General features: G+C 35.2%; 1 protein-coding gene and 1 pseudogene across 1 annotated transcript in view; both read left to right on the top strand.

Annotated features, from left to right (window-relative positions):
* Positions 1 to 17,334, top strand: part of SPAG16 (sperm associated antigen 16) — a 935,138-nt gene that overhangs the window by 309,443 nt on the left and 608,361 nt on the right. The window lies entirely within an intron of this gene.
* The window catches only part of LOC112922458 (formin-1 pseudogene), a 90,901-nt pseudogene that overhangs the window by 71,749 nt on the left and 1,818 nt on the right, over positions 1 to 17,334 (top strand).

Below are 17,334 nucleotides of genomic sequence, written 5' to 3'. Positions count from 1 at the left end.
CAGCATCAAGCCCTGGGCCGAAGGCAGGCACAAACTGCTGAGCCACCCAGGGATCCCCTAGATATTTTACTTTTCATTTAGCAAATGTGCTTTCTCTAATTCTTAAAATTTATCTGAGATTGTTGAACAAGTAATCATGTGTTGCATAGAGTGACTTTATTATTAAGTATTTTTTAAAATTAATACTAATAATTTGCTTCGTGTCACAGAAGTAAAAATATTTCTCACAAATTGTCATATCAGTCATACTCTAGAATTTGAAGAGAGGGTTATTTTTTCATTTTAAATCACTGTGATTTTTTTCTAAAATGATAATTTTCCAATGATATTTAGCTCATTGAAAATCAAAGTTTTTCTTCTTGAGTTTAAATATTTAGTATGCTTTGTGTGTCCTAGGAAAAATAGGAGAGACTTTTCACATACTGATAATACATACATTAATATTCCAAAGCTAACTCTAACTACTGCAGATTGATCATCAGAGCACTAATTTGTTCACCCTATGCATGCAAATATAAAACTTCTCTCTGTCTGTGTTACATTTAGTTTTTAATGTGTTTGCAATATTTTAAAATGTTAGGGTTCATTTTGGGATGTCTCAAAATGAAAGCTATTAAAATTAAATCAAAATTGGAATTTTAAGACAGAAATATAGGTAATTTTCACATGATAAACCAAAGGATGTCAGAATTGTTTCTCCAGTTATTTCCAGAAGGCGGCTCTACAAGTGAGGAACCACCACATGGTTACTACAAAGTGTCTTTTAATTATGATAACCTTGAAAATTATTCCCTGCTATCATCCATGAACAATTCCTAGATTATTTTCAAATTGAAAGAGGCCCAAAATTACATAAATAATTTTAAGGGGTAGGGAATATGGAATAGTCTTTGTTTGGATAATTGTGTCTTTATTTTAACATACTAAAAAATTATGACTACTTATTTTTAAAAGAAGTTTTGACCAACATTGTTTAAGATAATGCTAAATAATATAAATGCAAAAGTAAGTTATTTTAAAGAAAACATTAAGGAAAATATAGAACAGTTGGGGTTTGGCTATGATAGCCATTCTAAAGATGGTAGGTACATGGTTCTTGGAGGTTCAGGAAACGGTGGCCCAATTTCATCTCTAGAGATGTCAGTTGATTGTAAGGAGCCAAGATTTCCAAGGACTCTTGGAGTAAGAAGCCATGTTCTAGAGAAGAAGCACAGTATTGGGATGTGGATTGGAATAGTAATCAAGACTTTTTTTTTTAATTTTTATTTATTTATGATAGTCACACACACACAGAGAGAGAGAGGCAGAGACACAGGCAGAGGGAGAAGTGGGCTCCATGCACCGGGAGCCCGACGTGGGATTCAATCCTGGGTCTCCAGGATTGCGCCCTGGGCCAAAGGCAGGCGCTAAACCACTGAGCCACCCAGGGATCCCGTAATCAAGACTTTTTGAAGCTCCTGGTCTTACCACCTCTTTCCTGGAAACCTAGTCTCTCTCTCAGGTGCTTCTGCTGCCTTCCACTCCCTGTCATCTCTCCTACAAGCCTTCTTTCTCTATCCATCCTTTAATATACACACGAAGGATTGACTCATGATTATGGAGGTCTGTTTGCAAGCTGGAGATCCAGAAAAATCAGTGGTGTATAGCTCAGGCTAAGTCTGAAGGTCTGAGAACCAGGTAAGCTGATGGCAAGAGAAGAGTAATATCTTAGCTAAGAGACTCAGGCAGAAGAAGAAAATTATTTTCTCCTCTGTCTTTTGTTGTGATCAGATCCTCAATGGATTCATCCACATTGGGGAGTACAATCTGTTTTACTGAGTTTATGGACTCCAGTGTTAAATCTTGTCTGGAAACACCATCACAGACACACCCAGAAATAATGTTTAGCCAAATATCTGGGCACCTCAGGATCCAGTCAAATTGACATGTAAAATTAACCATCACACCCTGTAAATTTTGGTGAACTTGAATTAGTCACCCCACTCATGTACTAAGTCAAGGCTGGGGTGCTTGCAAGGATGCTAGATCTATATAGAGCCGTGAGCAAGGCATATTCATTTAGACAGTCTGATAACTGGTGTAGTCTCTAGGACAAGATGTCACTGATGCAGAATAAGGGTCCTTCACTTAAGATAATCATAGAGCAAATGAGTACAGATCCAAGACTTGAGTCCATTTTTGATTAAGCTCATTGTGGATCAAATATTATCATCATTTATCCAAAAATGTTTATTATAGATGAGCAGCACATAAGATGTTATTAAGCGACTGGAAACAATTTAGATGCATATGGGCTTTTCCCTTTAAGAAACTAATGTATGAAATGGACCTCAGTAATGTGGAGGGGCAATTAAAGGATTATAGGAAGGAATGGCTTATTAGAATGTTGTGAAGTATTCAACATAAATTTCTTAATCTGTTGAGTCATTCTATTTTTTCATTTCCCTTTATGGTTTTCCTTTTGCTTTCGGGAGCCTATTACTATCCTGCTGTGCCCTGGTCTAGAATTCCCTTCTTTTTCTTACCCAATCCTTCTTATAATTTAAATATATTTGCTCCCTGTAGAATAAATACTTCTTTCATCTCTCTCTCTCTCTGTCTTTCTTTTAACCATTTGACAATTAACTCATCTTAGATTAAGATTTTCTTCCTTGGAATCTCTAGCATTCCATTTGTTTTTCTTGTATTACTCTTCTGCTCCTATGTTTTTGGATACCCTGTGTCATCTTATTGATGCCTCTCTTCTTTTCTATCCCATTAAGTCTATTCTCATAGATGCATTTCTGTATCTCCTCACCCTGTAATAGCTAATCCTAATCATATTTCATATTCCTTTGAAAATATTTATGTTAATGTCTTGCCTCACCTCAATATATTTAAAAATTATGGCATTGTCTGCCCATCCCACAAGAAACCTCTTCCAAATGACTGATTCTCATCAAGATCTATAACTTGCTCCTTTGTTTCCTTTTTGTCAAATTTCAGAGTTTTGCCACTTCTTGCCTTTACTGATAATGATCATATAGATATTTGTTTCGTGAAATATTCAATCTCTTATCTTTTACATTTAAACTCTCCCCGTTGTGCAAGGATATAAATATCACCACACTCATGAAATTATCTGACTGGTACAGTCTTTAATGATCTTCATCTGTAACTGTATTTTCCTAACACCATAGAAACTAGCAATCATTAAAGGGATACTTTTTAAATAGGAGTTATATTTCTAGAAATAGAAAAAAAGTTTTACAAAAAGTTACTCTTCAGGGGATCCATGGATAGCTCAGCAGTTTAGCACCTGCCTTCAGCCCAGGGCATGATCCTGGAGTCCTGGGATCAAGTCCCGCTTTGGGCTCCCTGCGGGGAGCTTGCTTCTCCCTCTGCCTGTCTCTGCCTCTCTCTCTCTCTCTGTGTCTCTCAAGAGTAAATAAATAAAATATTTAAAAAAATGTTACTACTCAGATTAATTAAACATATGATCATTATGTTATTGTAGACGAAGAGGCTTATACTGCTAATATATATTCATTATCAGGTTCACTTTAACATTGGGTCTAGATATTAGAATGGATGATGTCCATGAATAAGAGATTCGAAAAAATAAATTATGATACTTCAATGTAGAGAAACATCACACAGTTGAGAAAAAGAAGGATGTACCCATACTGACATATGTCCTACAATATTGTTCATTGTGGGGAAAAGAAGCATATTGCAGAGGAGGGTACAGTTTAACATCATGTGCATACAAACTGTGCTCATACACAGATAAGCACACTATTTATTTTAGATATATGCAGAAAAGGTCTTGAAAATTATACACCAAATTGTCAACAGTGGTTGACAATCCTACCTGAGATTGAAATGATTACTGTATGCATTTCATTAAATTTTGAAATTTTGCTATAGGCCTGAATTAATATTATAATAAGACTAAGTTGTTATAAAACAACAAATTAAGGAAAGAAAAAAGGAGTTGAGAAATACATAGAACTTAAAAGGAAATAGTCATTCTACCCAAGGTTGCTGAATTATTGTAAAAGTGAAAAAATGTTAAAGTGCAGTCTATATAAAATGCCCACAGATTTCATACTTAAGAGTTGTAGGTATCATTTACAAATAGAGGCATTTAAAACATTATTTCATTAAGTTGGCCCTGTTTCTAAAGGTTTCTAAAATTATTCATATTAATTAATTGAAAAGTATGTAGTATTTGTCTTTACCTGGGAAGTGTTACAGACTTTAAACAAATGTAATTTACTATATGTATTTCAGAATAGAGAGACTAAATCAAATAATAATATCAACTGTGTATCAGTCCAAATACTGATATACAGTTACTGTTATAACTTTGTAGTTAACAATATTTTATAGTTTGAAATTTTGTCCAGTTCTCTATGACAACATCCTTGATTCTTTTGTAATTAGATTTTGGAGCAAATAAGGTATGACGATGATTCTTATAAGTCATTATAATCTAAAACTGTTAGTTATTATAGTCCAAAATTTCCCAGACCTTACAAAATCTGTGTCAGTTGAGGTCAGTGCCCAGTCACTGCCCCCAGAACCATCCAGGGAGAACACTGTTTTCTGCCTACGGTGCCGTCTTCTGGCTCCCAAAGGTGCAAAACAGAAAGATCGTCACTGGCACTATTGCCTTTTTGGTTTTACCTCACCAGAGCCTTGCTGTGTGTAACACAGAAATGGGCAGGGACACACTACTCTTCAACTCTTCAACTCTGATCCAGTCATGATGATGCACACAAGGCAATTCCTTTCCCTACAACCACGCTCTAGCAGGGCTTGGGCAACATTTAGGCAGAGGCTGAGCTGGGGAATGTGCACCTTTTCTTTCTGTTGCTATTTCCTTTTCTCACTTCCTGGTTCCCTGCTTGCAGGCAAGCATCAAATATCCCCCTTATTCCTCCTTAATGAAGGGCACTTTTCCTGGATGCAAATAAGCTTTTAAAAATGGATTACTGGGGGGGGGGGGGCGGAAATGGATGGGGGCTCAATTTTTAATGTAGATTTAAATATCAATTTAAGCTTAGTCTGAAGTTCTGTGACATGAAACAGATTTATGAGTTTTCTTAATACTACCTATGCTCTATAATCATAAAAATTGCTTTTTCTGGAAACTTTGCAAGAAGTATTCTTTACTTACAATGTTGTTTGTTTGCCTTTCTCTAAGAATTTGAATTGCTTTTTTAGAGTCAGATAATAATTGAAAATTTATATTCTTTTGTAGTCTTGCTACTTCCTTGCAAATCTAGTACTCCAGAAAGTAGAACCAGCCAAATAAATTGTACAATTTGATTTAAAACTGCACTGCTAGTCCTGATACTAAGGACAATTGTAATTTTGCCTTAATTTTCTTTTTCACTCCTACCAGATGGCATTGAAACTATAAGTATGTTTAAAAAGCACCTGTGAAGAAATTTTTTCACTTTCTAAATCTTTTGCCCTAACTATGTTTCACAAGTCATTATTGTTCAGTGATTTATGTGTTTGCCATTTTAACTATGATGAAAATGTAAAGTTACCTTGGGTAGACAGACTATCTATTAATTTTGTGGCTATATGTTACTTAGAACTAACATTTCTAAATGAATGTAATAATGATATTAGAGAAATATAGAGTACTTAAAAATTGTTTGTTTGTGTTTTAACAAGTTGTTAAATGGGAGGACCCTTACTCACCAAGCCTATAGAGTTCAGATACATACACTAAAGGTTTTCATCCATAGTGAGAAAAAGATTCTCACTTGGATTATGAGGGTAGCCAAAGACTTGACACCCACCTGAGATCCATAGCAAATTAGCACATAAACTCCTAGCCTAGGAAGGAAGGCACAGGATACCACTTTAGGCCACTTGGGGGTTATAATCTGGAGCAGTGTGAACCAGGGGCTGTGGAAGGCAGGTTGTATAATGTCAGGAGGGTAGGATGACCCCTGATTCCCAAGGGAGGATATGATTGGCTTCTTTGAATAGCTAGCAAGGAACCAAAACCCATGACTCAGGGATAAACAGAAACTGTACTTAGCCCTTTGATAAGACTTGTTTGGTTAAAAGACATTATTCAGGGGAGCAGAGTTATGAGGGGTGCTTGCAAGTAGGCCTTCCCAGTTTCACCAGATGTCATGGCAGCACATAGTATCAGGCCTTAGTTTTAGGCTTTATGATACAAAGAGAAACCATGTCATCTTCTGTTTATGAGGAACAAATACCTCTCTGGTAGTTTTAAAAATGGTGTTTTATTATAAAGACAAAACACAAGGACTCAGGAAATCCAAGTCCCAGAATTATAGCAAGATACTAGGAACCCAATTTTTATTGTGTGTTCTTGAAAAATGGTCTCTCCTTCCCTATCTGTGCAACTATGTATTTTGGAGGTTTGCTCTTTGTGGACTCTTCCTCTTCCTAATAATAATTTTGGATGCTCATTAGAAGTACTTGACTTTCTAGTTCTTATGCCTACTAACAACAGGCAACCTCTTTCTGTGCTTCTAGTATCAAATTCTTAAGAAGGTGTCTATCTTAAACTTTTGCATTCTTGCAGAGGCATTAACACCAGGCTAAGTCATATGCTTATGGCAGGTTTATGAATAATATAAAACAGGCATACACTCTGATTATGTGTAGCTTTAGCTGCGGTACATGTGGAGACATATGATAAAACATGGCTAAACAATTGAGCAGATACTGGGAGCAAAGATTTTCTCAGTGAGGAAAGGTATGGGAAGCAGGACCTCCCACAATGTGCATAGCAAAATACCTCAAAGCATTAAATCAGGTGCCCTCTGCAGTTTTCTCTTTCAGAAAATAAAAGTGTAATCTCTCATTCATTAAGTCAAATGAGTGAATCGCCCTGTCTTTTTGCTCTTTCTCCTGCTCTCTGCCTCCTCTTCTCTAAATATGTTGTCTTTTTTCTTAATATTTCTCTCTCCTTTTGAAATATACAGCCATTACCCTCGTCCAGGCAGCTTTCCTTTCAGTGTGGGTCTGTTAAAGCTGTCCTCAGACTCCTCCAGACTGTCTTTGTGCCTCCGATGCCCAGCCCAAATGATCCTAACGAAACACCAGTTTCAACAAACCACCTTATCTACTGGCTATCCCTTCTGAATTTTCTTCAAAGCCATACCTTCAATTCATGTCTGCTACGTATCTGTCCTACCGCTTGACAAAAGGGGAAATAGCTCTCTAGAAAGTTCTGCATCTACACAAAAGACTGAAATTACAGGGTAGGAAATCAAGATTTTAAAAGATAATAATAACCTTTAGTGTTCATATATGTTTTGTTGCATTTGTCTGTTTTCCAAACCAGATTATAACCTCTTGGAGGATAGGAATTAAGTCTCATGGCTCTTTTTAATCCCCTGTAACCCATTCAATCACATATACTTTTGATTATGGTGATATTGTTGATTTCTTTACAGTTAGTTATTTGATTCAGTTGCTTACAAGAAATTGAATATAGCTATTATGTTTTACCTAATGGAATTACAGAGTAGAAAAACAGACAAACAGACTGGCTTACGTATGACATATCAATATCTTAAAGCCACAAACTGAATGGGGAGTGCCAACAATGGATTAATAATCTTTTTAGTAATATTACAAATAACTCACTTGTTGATTTAAGGATAGGCAAGACTTTTTATTAGTGGAAACACAGGTTTTGATTAAAAAAAAAAACATAGGAAGCTCATAGAGTTAAAATAATAAAATTGTTCCTGGGGAGAAAAATCACCTAATAAGGAGACATGTTATAAAATACAAGTTTGAATTAAATACTACTTCTCATGCAAAATGTGTATATTTCAATAATTCATTGAAAACAATGAATCATTTTCTATATATTTATATTTATTTTATTCTTTTTTTTGAAATGTATTTTATTCTTGTATCACCTTACTTTCAAGGTGAAGATCATATATTTGCAAATCATATCCCAGGTATAGAATTTAGGATCTTTTAGTTTTGTTATGTCTTATTACTGATCCTATATGCATGTATATATGATTAGGTAGATATTTAGCAATGTTACATTTGGAGTAACTAGGGCAATGTACTATGAAAAGTTTTCATTTGATTTTTTCCTTTGAATTTGAAAAAATCCTTAAATACTCCTATGTAACAATTAATATTTAGTTTATAGAAAATTTCAGAATATTCTAATTTCAAACTTAGGAAAGGATTCTGTGTTGTTCTAACCACCACTTCTTTCTTCAATTTGTGGTTTTCTAAGTGCACAAAATAAATTCATCCTGACTCCAGACTGACAACACTGAATTGACAGCTGATAAAAGTTGTCAGCATTGCCTGTCATATTGAAACTTACCAGGGTACAAAAAAGCTTGTAAAAGCTTCAAGTTATCCTGTCAATACTGGCATTTCATTAAAGATTAATTAAGCCAAATTTGCTTGTTAATAAAGCTCAGAATATCAATCAGTTATAGCACTAAAATATGGTCCTAACTTGTATGTTATGTGGTGTGTATATGCATATTCATAGTTAGGAAATGAGATATTATAAGTCTTTTTTTAAAAGTTTATACTAAAGGCAAACAGTGTGCAAAGAAATGTAGAAGATTTTTAATTAAAACTAGATCTGAGCATACACACAGCCAAGACTAATTTCAATATGTGCCACAACCAGAAAAATAGGGGACAAATGAAAACCATTCCAGAATTGATTTTATACTTAACTTTCATATTGATTCATATATTAGAACAAAATTAATTTCATTTGAAAAATGAAATAGACCACTTTGTATGTCCAACTTATTGCAATATAAACTAGTGAAAAACTTGTTAAGGTTCTACCTAAATTATATATTTAATGAATTAATCAATTGATTAATTAATGAAATTGCCAGGCCTTCATGATTCTTTTGTTCTCTCATAGCAATAATAAAAATGTCTTTTAAGGCTTCTGTGTTACTTGAAATCATTAACTAGCAACGTATTTAATTAAAAATAAGTTTATTCATTATATAACAAATATTTACTGATAATGTACTATGTTCTCTGTATTCTGCAAAGTGATAGAAATAAAATGGTAAACAAACAGACACATTGCTTATATTCATGGGTTTACCAGTTTACTGGTAAATAATGTGCATAATGTGTACATATTTCAGTAGTCTTATCATGCAAATTTGTAGCTCTAGCAAGTGTTATGAGGGAGAGATTTCCAAGACTATATGAGTCTTTGATTGGGGGATTTGATGTAGTAGGGAAGTCAAGGAAGGCTTGAAGAGGTGACCCTTGAGTTTAGATCTGAAGTATTGGTAGGAATTATTGGTATAAAGAATATGAAAAAGATCTGCCTAGGCAGAAGAGCTGCATGAAGGCCCAAAGACAAAATAAGAGTTCAATAAAGATTATATTGTTTTACCCCAAAAAGATATGCTAAAGTCCACATCCCTAGTATCTAAGAATGTGACCTTATTTGAAAATAGGGTCTTTGCAGATTTAACAAAGTTGAAATGAGGTTATTATAGTTGGTCCTAATCCAGTCCCCTTATAAAAAGGGGATGTTTGGATACAGATGTGCAGAGAGAAGACTATGTGAAAAGACACGAGGAGAAGATAACTTTTAAGTCAGGGAATGCCTGAGGCTACCAAAAGCTAGGAGAGAATCCTGGAGCACAACTTTCTCACATGCTTAAGGGGGGACATGGCCCTGCTAGCACCTTTATTTTGGACTTCTGGACTCCAGAATTGTGAAACAGTAAATTTCTGTTGTTGTAAGCCATCCAGTTGTGGTACTTTGTTACAGAAGCCTTAGGAAGCTAATATAAGGCCTGAAGGCAGGTTGGTATAGATGAAAGATGACAATAAGAGTAAGTCAGTCTGAAGAGAAGATGGAGCAATAGGTAAGGACCATGGAGAGTCCTAACGGCCATTTTTAGGAGTTTTGTTTTTAGTCTCAAAGCAAAGGATTTAAACAGTATAAAAAAAAGAGATAATAGTAGCTTGGACAAGAGTAGTGATAATGGCTAAGAAGAGTGTCAGTGGGAACAAGGTGGTGGATTTAATAATCATAAATAAATTACTAAAAAGCAAACTTGCTCAAGGACATCACTCCAGAAATTCTCTCCTCTCTTTTACATTAAGTTTTCAATCTATATTGGATCATTTTCCTTAGCATCAAATATACTACTTCTTCCATCTATTTATTTTTTGGTTGCTGGCAACAGAATGATTGAGATATAGTTGACATATAATGTACATATTAAAAATATAATGTTCAATAGTTTTGATTGATATACCATGAAGCTATTACCATGAATCAAGATAATGAACATATCCAAGTCCAGAAGTTTTCTGGTGCCCCTGTATAATGACATCCTTATCTCTGGTAGTATTTAGTACTCTGAAATCTATTTTATCTAATATGAATATAACCCCTCCAGTTTTCTTTTGCTTATTATTAATATGCATATCATTGTCCATTGTTTTATTTTTCACTTATTTCTATCTTTGCATTAAAGCGGGTTCCTTGCAGAGGAAGCAAATAATTGCATCTTGCTTTCTTATCCAGTCAGATAATCTTTGCCTTTTAATTGGGAATATTGACTTTATATACATTTAACGTGATTATTGGCATAGTTAAGTATTAGTCAACTATTTGCTACTTGCTTTATGTTTGTCTTATTTGTTCTTTGTGTTTTTCTCTCTCTACCTTCTTTTGAACTGAACATTTTTACTATTCCACTTTATGTGCATTGGTGGCTTATTAGCTATGATTATGTTAGTGGTTGTTTCTACCTTTAAGTAATATTAAGTGATGTACCGCTTCACAGACAGTGTTAAGTAGCTTATAAGAATGTGTCACTCTTACATTTCTCCTAACCTTTCTGTTATTATTGTTATTCTTATTATTTTATATATGTCAAAAAACATCAATTATCTTTGAAATATATTTAAATACTAAGTTCTGGATTGTTATTGACTGATATATTTTTCTCTTCATTATGGTTCAGATTCTCATACTTCTTTGCATATTTGGTAATTTTTTACTGTATGCTAGGCATTATGATTTTACCTTTGGGTGCCGGATATTTTTGTTATCCTATAAATATTCTTTAGCTTTATTCTTGGAAATAGTTAAGTTACTTAGACACAAGTTGATTCTTTTGGGTTCTGTTTTTAAACTTACATAGAAACAGAATATTATTTAGTTTTGAGCTTTTGTTGTCCCACAGGCAGGATCATTCTGAGCATTCTTCTCAACTGCCCCATGAATTATGTGTTTCCTTGTCTGAAAAACACTTACTATTCCCAGACCTGTATGAGCTCTGAACATTATTTCCTCTAATCCTTCCAAGTATTCTCATAGCCTTGGGTTGTTTCTTCAGAAACATGTGGTGATCAGTACCCAGCCAAATACTCAAGGGGAAATGGTGTGCAGATTTCTAGAGTTTTCTCCCTGCTGTTCTCTTTTCACTATGCTGTCCTACAGAGATTAGTTACCTTGGCCTCTTCAGACTCCTGGGTCTGTCTTCTCCTGGAAAGATTGTTTATACTTTCAATTACCTCATTCATTTTCTCCTTTATACCCCTTCCAATCTGGCTTCACTCCCTCTGAACTTCTTTTCATGTCACCAATGACCATCATTGTGTTATAATCTAGTGGTTGATTTTCCCTCTGACCAATCTGGCCCGCATGATGTTTGACCTCATCTTTTACTCCCTTCACCCACTCCACTACAGCTCTTTTTAACTCCTCAAATCTGGTATGCATGATTTTGCCTTAAAGCATTTACACTAGTTTTTCCTTCTACTTAAAGGGATCTTTCTTCAGATGTCTGCCTGCCTCACTCCCCTTTTTAAACACTTAAATTTTCAATAAGCCTGATCATCTTACTTAAAACCGTAATAACTTATGATAACTAGTCTCTAAAGATGACCCTCAATGAACTTTATATAACTCTCCACCTTGAAGCTGGGCTGGCTTGTGACTTGTTTACAACTAATAGAATGTATCTAATATGACAATCTAGAACTCCTGGGGCTAAGTCAGAGGAAGCTTTGTAGCTTCCAGCTTCACTTCTTGAAATACTAGCTCTCAATATGGTTCACTGACAGCTCTCTCTCTCAGAACCCAGCCTCCATGCTATGATGCCAGATTCACATGGAGAGGTCACGTATAGGCTCTTTTGGTCAGTAACTTCTTCTTACTTGGGGTGCTGGCCATGTGATGGAGTCATCTTGACCCCGTAGCCCAGACAAGAGTCTTGGCTAGTATCTTTCTTTTTTTTTAATTTTTTAAATATTTTATTTATTTATTCAGGAGAGACACAGAGAAAGAGGCAGAGACATAGGCAGAGAGAGAAGCAGGCTCCATTCAGGAAGCCTGATGTGGGACTCGATCCTGGGACCCCAGGATCACGCCTTGGGCTGAAGGCGGCGCTAAACTGCTGAGCCACCCAGGCATCCTGGCTAGTATCTTTCTGCAAGCACATGAGGAACTCAAGCAAGAACCAACTAACTGAGTCCCATTAAAACACAGTATTATAGGAGGTAATAATAAGTTGTTATAAGCCACTAAGTTTTGGAGTAGTTTATAGTGAAGAATAACTGAAAATCCCTTTTGTCCTGTTTAATTTCATATCCCCTGCTCTATTTTTCCTTTTTATTCTGAGTAATTATTATTCTTTACAGATTGTATGATTTACCAATTTATTATGTTTCATACTCATTTTTGTCTGGCAGTCTCCACCAGATTAAAACTCTAAGAAGATGCCAATTTGTGTTCTTCCATAATATATGTCAATTACCTAGAACAGTATGCCTGCTGCACAATTGGGATTCAATAAATACATGTATAAAGCATGAATGAACAAAGCATTCTATTATAAAAAGTTAAACAAGAATAATTTTAGAGATAATCACAAATTCACTTTAAATGTGGCCATTCCAGAAAACAAAATGCTAAAACAAGATATCACAGAGTGTCTTCTAATTTAGGGGCTTATAAATAGCAAACTGGAAGGTAACTGTTAGGAAAAATAGAAACTACTTGAAATTATTTCTGAATATTAGAAAATTGTAAGGCTCTTGGTAGTGATTTTATATTAATATAAAATTTTATGAAGTCATCTTGAACAAAAGACCTAAATATTTTTATTCAAGAGTAACAAAATAGGGATGCCTGCATAGCTCAGTGGTTGGGCAATGGCCTTCAGCTCAGGTTGTGATCCTGCAGACCCAGGATTGAGTCCCATATCAGGCTCCCTACATGGAGCCTGCTTCTCCCTGTGCCTATGTCCCTGTACCACCCCCCCCCCCCGCCTCTGTGTCTCTCATGAATAAATAAATAAAAGCTTAAAAAAATAAAAAATAAATAAAACTTTCTAAGGTTTTTAAAAAATAAAAGTAACAAAATAGAATTTAAAATGAAAAGGATGTAGCCATGATTTTTTAATAGAAGGCTTTGTTACAATACCCTTTTTGGGTGATTAAAAAGTTAACATAATTGGAGCTATACATTTATTAACACCAGTTTGGTGTTATTTAATGGAATATCTGCTGGAGATTGACCTGAATTTGTGTTTAAAATATATTTTTTTTTAAAAAAAGAGAAAGAGATAGACATTGACTTATGTTTGGTGTCCAAATGCAGCTCAAATTGCTTTCTGTGAAAGAGTGATGTCTTACTATTTCTTTAAAGACATTTTATCTTGAAAACTATATTTCAATTCTTAGTTAAGTAAGTGATATGAAGAATGGCCATGAGTTTTTAAGGAAAAAAAGTACTTTTTAAGAATGTTCACTGAAAACCTTTTAAAACCACAGGGTCTGAATTTTAAAAACATTTAGGTAGATTTATTTTTGATATATAACCAGAATCTTGATGTCATTGTAAAAGAATCATCAATATTTGTCTTCTATTTCACATGTCAACATGCATTCCTAAACAAACCATAACAAAGAAAAATGCTGAACATGCTTCTGTAAGCTTAGAATGTATGTAAATTTTATATTAATCCTCTTTGACTCCTTCTCAATTTGAACATTTTACAAGTGTGATTGGACAGTTTATCAATTCTCATGCTCAATGAATGTAGTCATTGAGCACATGCAGCTTAAAGCAATGAGGCATAACTATTGGGGGTACATAGAAACATCCGTTTGGGGAGAGAGAGGACAGAATCAGCATACAGACTGACATGTCATAACGTGAGCAAAGGGCAAAGGCTAAAATTTAGCCTATATTTGCAACAAAGCTGAAGCTAAGACCAAGCAGCACGCTGCAGCACACCGAAAAATCATGTTTTACACGTTTGCTTTATAGACGAGACTATTTCTGTTTTATTTACCTTCGCACCATGCAACCTGCACATCTTAAAAAAAAAACAAAAACCCACAAAACAATGGCATTGAACAAGAATACATGATGTCATTTGCTAAATAATTTACAGTGCTACTAACAGATTCTAACCTAAAATTACCCCTATTCTACTTTATTTTCCTTACAGAATGGAGTCTTATGGCAACTGAGTGTTAAGTAGAGTCAAAAAAGTACCAAGTTTCCCCTGTGGAAATGAAGCTTTATATACAGAGTGACTTGAGATTATAGAGTTTTTGTGGTAGAACATTTATTTAGTGTCATGCTAAGTTGGTTGCTTTTCTAAGTGCGCAGGGCCTGAGACAGGGTGAAATGAGTGAAGTGGACACGGTGGGCACTTGTAGACCCTATCTAAATGGGGCAGCTGCTATTCACCTCAACTAGATAGTTGCCATGCTAGAACATGGGCCCAGGGCTGTCAGGGGTTTGATTCACGAAAGAAAAGCTAGAAATATGTGTTTATCATGTCAAATCTCTTAACTAATAAATATTAAAATTTATTTCATTCTTTCATGCTCTGTGTAAGGCAAAAGAACAAAAAACCTAAAACACACACACACACATTTGTAGATTAAATTTGGTCCAGTTTACTAGTTGGAGGTTATGCCTCTACTCTTTTTCCAAACAATGACCATCAGAAGAACCTCTCTAAAATTTCCTTACTTTCCTCATTTACCAAATTATCTACACTAATAAGGTAGCAAAGAAAAAAATGCTGTATTTCTGTTTTAGGCTAATTCCTTCAACTGTGCTCAGTATACCAGCTCCCAAAGCCTCCATTTTTCATTCTTTCATTTTATATCTGTTTATTGTCTACTTTGTACCTGGTACTGGTTTAGCTTCTTAGATATCAGGAATGAATAAGGCATCTTAGTACCCTATTCTCAGAAAGCTTATATTCTTTTTTTGGGGTGGGGAGATGATCAGCTGATAGGAAAATATGATTAATTTCATTTAGTAATAAGTGCTTTGAAGAATATTAAGATATTAAGGCAAGTTCATCTATTAGATAATGAGTACCTGCGTGGGTCCTTTTATTCTTTTACGTTTTTATTTAAATTGCAGTTAACATACAGTATAATATTAGTTTCAGGTGTACAACACAGTGATTCAACACTTCTTCCACACAATACTCAGTGCTCATCACAAGTGCACTCTTTAATCCCTATCACCCATTTAACCCATCCCCCCATCCATCTCCCTTCTGGCAACCATTTGTTTGTCCTCTACAGTCAAGAGTCAGTTTCTTGGTTTGCCTTTCTCTTGCTTTTTTTCTCTCTTTGCTCATTTGTTCTGTTTCTTAGATTCCATACTTTAGTGAAACCATATGGTATTTGTCTTTCTCTGACTGACTTATTTTGCTTAGCATAATACTCTCTAGCTTCATCCACATCATTGCAAACAGCAAGATTTCATTCATTTTTTAAAGATACAATCATAGTTAAGTTTTGGCTATCTTAAGTCTGAGATGCTTATTATACATACAAGTGAGGTGTCTAATTGGCAGGTGGAAATATGAGTTTAGAGTTCAGAAGAGAGGTCAGCAGTGGCCATTAATATTTGAGACCCAATAGCATATGGATTGTAAAGCCATGGGACCAGGTGAAATAATTTAAGGAGCCATTATACAGAGAAAAAGGGGGGGGGGGGAATATAAGGCATAGCTCTGGGACACTCCAATATTTAGATGAAAGAGGGTTTTAGATAATAGAAGAATCAAAGAAAGGAAATAAGAAATACCTAGTGAGGCAGGGGAAAAGCCAAAAAGAGTGGTGATGCCACAGAAGCCAAGAAAAAATAGTTCAAGAAGGAGGGCCTAAATGGTTCAATCTGTTGAGCATCTGCCTTCAGCTCAGGTCATGATCCTGGGGCTTAGGGGATCCTGGGATTGAGCCCTGCATTGAATCCTTCATTGAGCTCTGCATTGGGCTTCCTGCTTGGTGGGAAGCCTGCTTCTCCCTTTCCCTCTGCAGTTCCCCCCAACTTGTGCTCACTCATGCTCTCTCTCTCTCTCTCAAATAAATAAATAAAATATTTCCAAAAAAATCATTCAAGAAGAAGCAAATAACCAACTATTTAGCTGGAGATCCAGCAAAATTAAAAGAGTAAATAGCTATTGAAATTAGCATTGGAGCATGGGGGTCACTTGTTCTAAGAGCTATTTCAGTTGAGTAATGGAGTTATATGAAAAAAACTGACTCTGCAACTTTATCTTAAACTTATTCCTCTTTTATACTCATCAATTTGGTAAATGATAGCACAAAATTATTCAAGTGAAAAAAAAAAAAACCCAAACTAGGAGTTATTCTTGTTCCTTTCTTTTACTTACCTGCTGCATCAAATAGATCAACAAGTGTTTTTGATGCTGTCCTCTAAATACATTCTTAATCTGTCAATCATTTTTCTCTTTCTCTGTGAAGGAGAAAAGACAGACAATAGACAGTGTCTTCCAATAAGTGTATTGTGAAAGGGAACCAAGAAGAGGAATTATAGCTGCAGGGAAGTGTGCTTAGAAAAGCTCGTTTTCTAAAGTAAGAAGATTTTAGAATATGTATACTGCTAGGATTTGATTCAGTAAAGATGATGCAAGAGAGCAGACAATTGCAGGAGCCAAGTTCATGAGGAGTGAGCAGCAGTGGGAGCTAGAGCACAAATAGAGAGATTTGATATGAATAGAGACATTTCATTTAATGCAAAAAAAAAAAAAAAACAGAGGGGGAATGGATATAAGCCTAGTTACAGGTAGGCAGGTACATTCTGTAATGAAAATGGGAAAGCTTTACACTGAATCTATTTTATCAGGATCATCATTTGAGAGGAGAGAATAAGTGGAAAGGAGCTAAGGCTGGAGGTAGGGCAATCACTGGAAAAAGGAGGAGGTTTGAAATACTAATTTTGGATAGTGTCAGACTAAGTATACAGTATAGTGGGATCGTGGAGCATTAACAAATGCCATTTGTCATTTATGGTCA

The sequence above is a fragment of the Vulpes vulpes genome, chromosome 16 (assembly GCF_048418805.1).
Source record: "Vulpes vulpes isolate BD-2025 chromosome 16, VulVul3, whole genome shotgun sequence".
In the NCBI taxonomy this organism is placed as follows: Eukaryota; Metazoa; Chordata; class Mammalia; order Carnivora; family Canidae; genus Vulpes; species Vulpes vulpes.
This window is presented reverse-complemented; position numbering and strand designations above follow the sequence as displayed.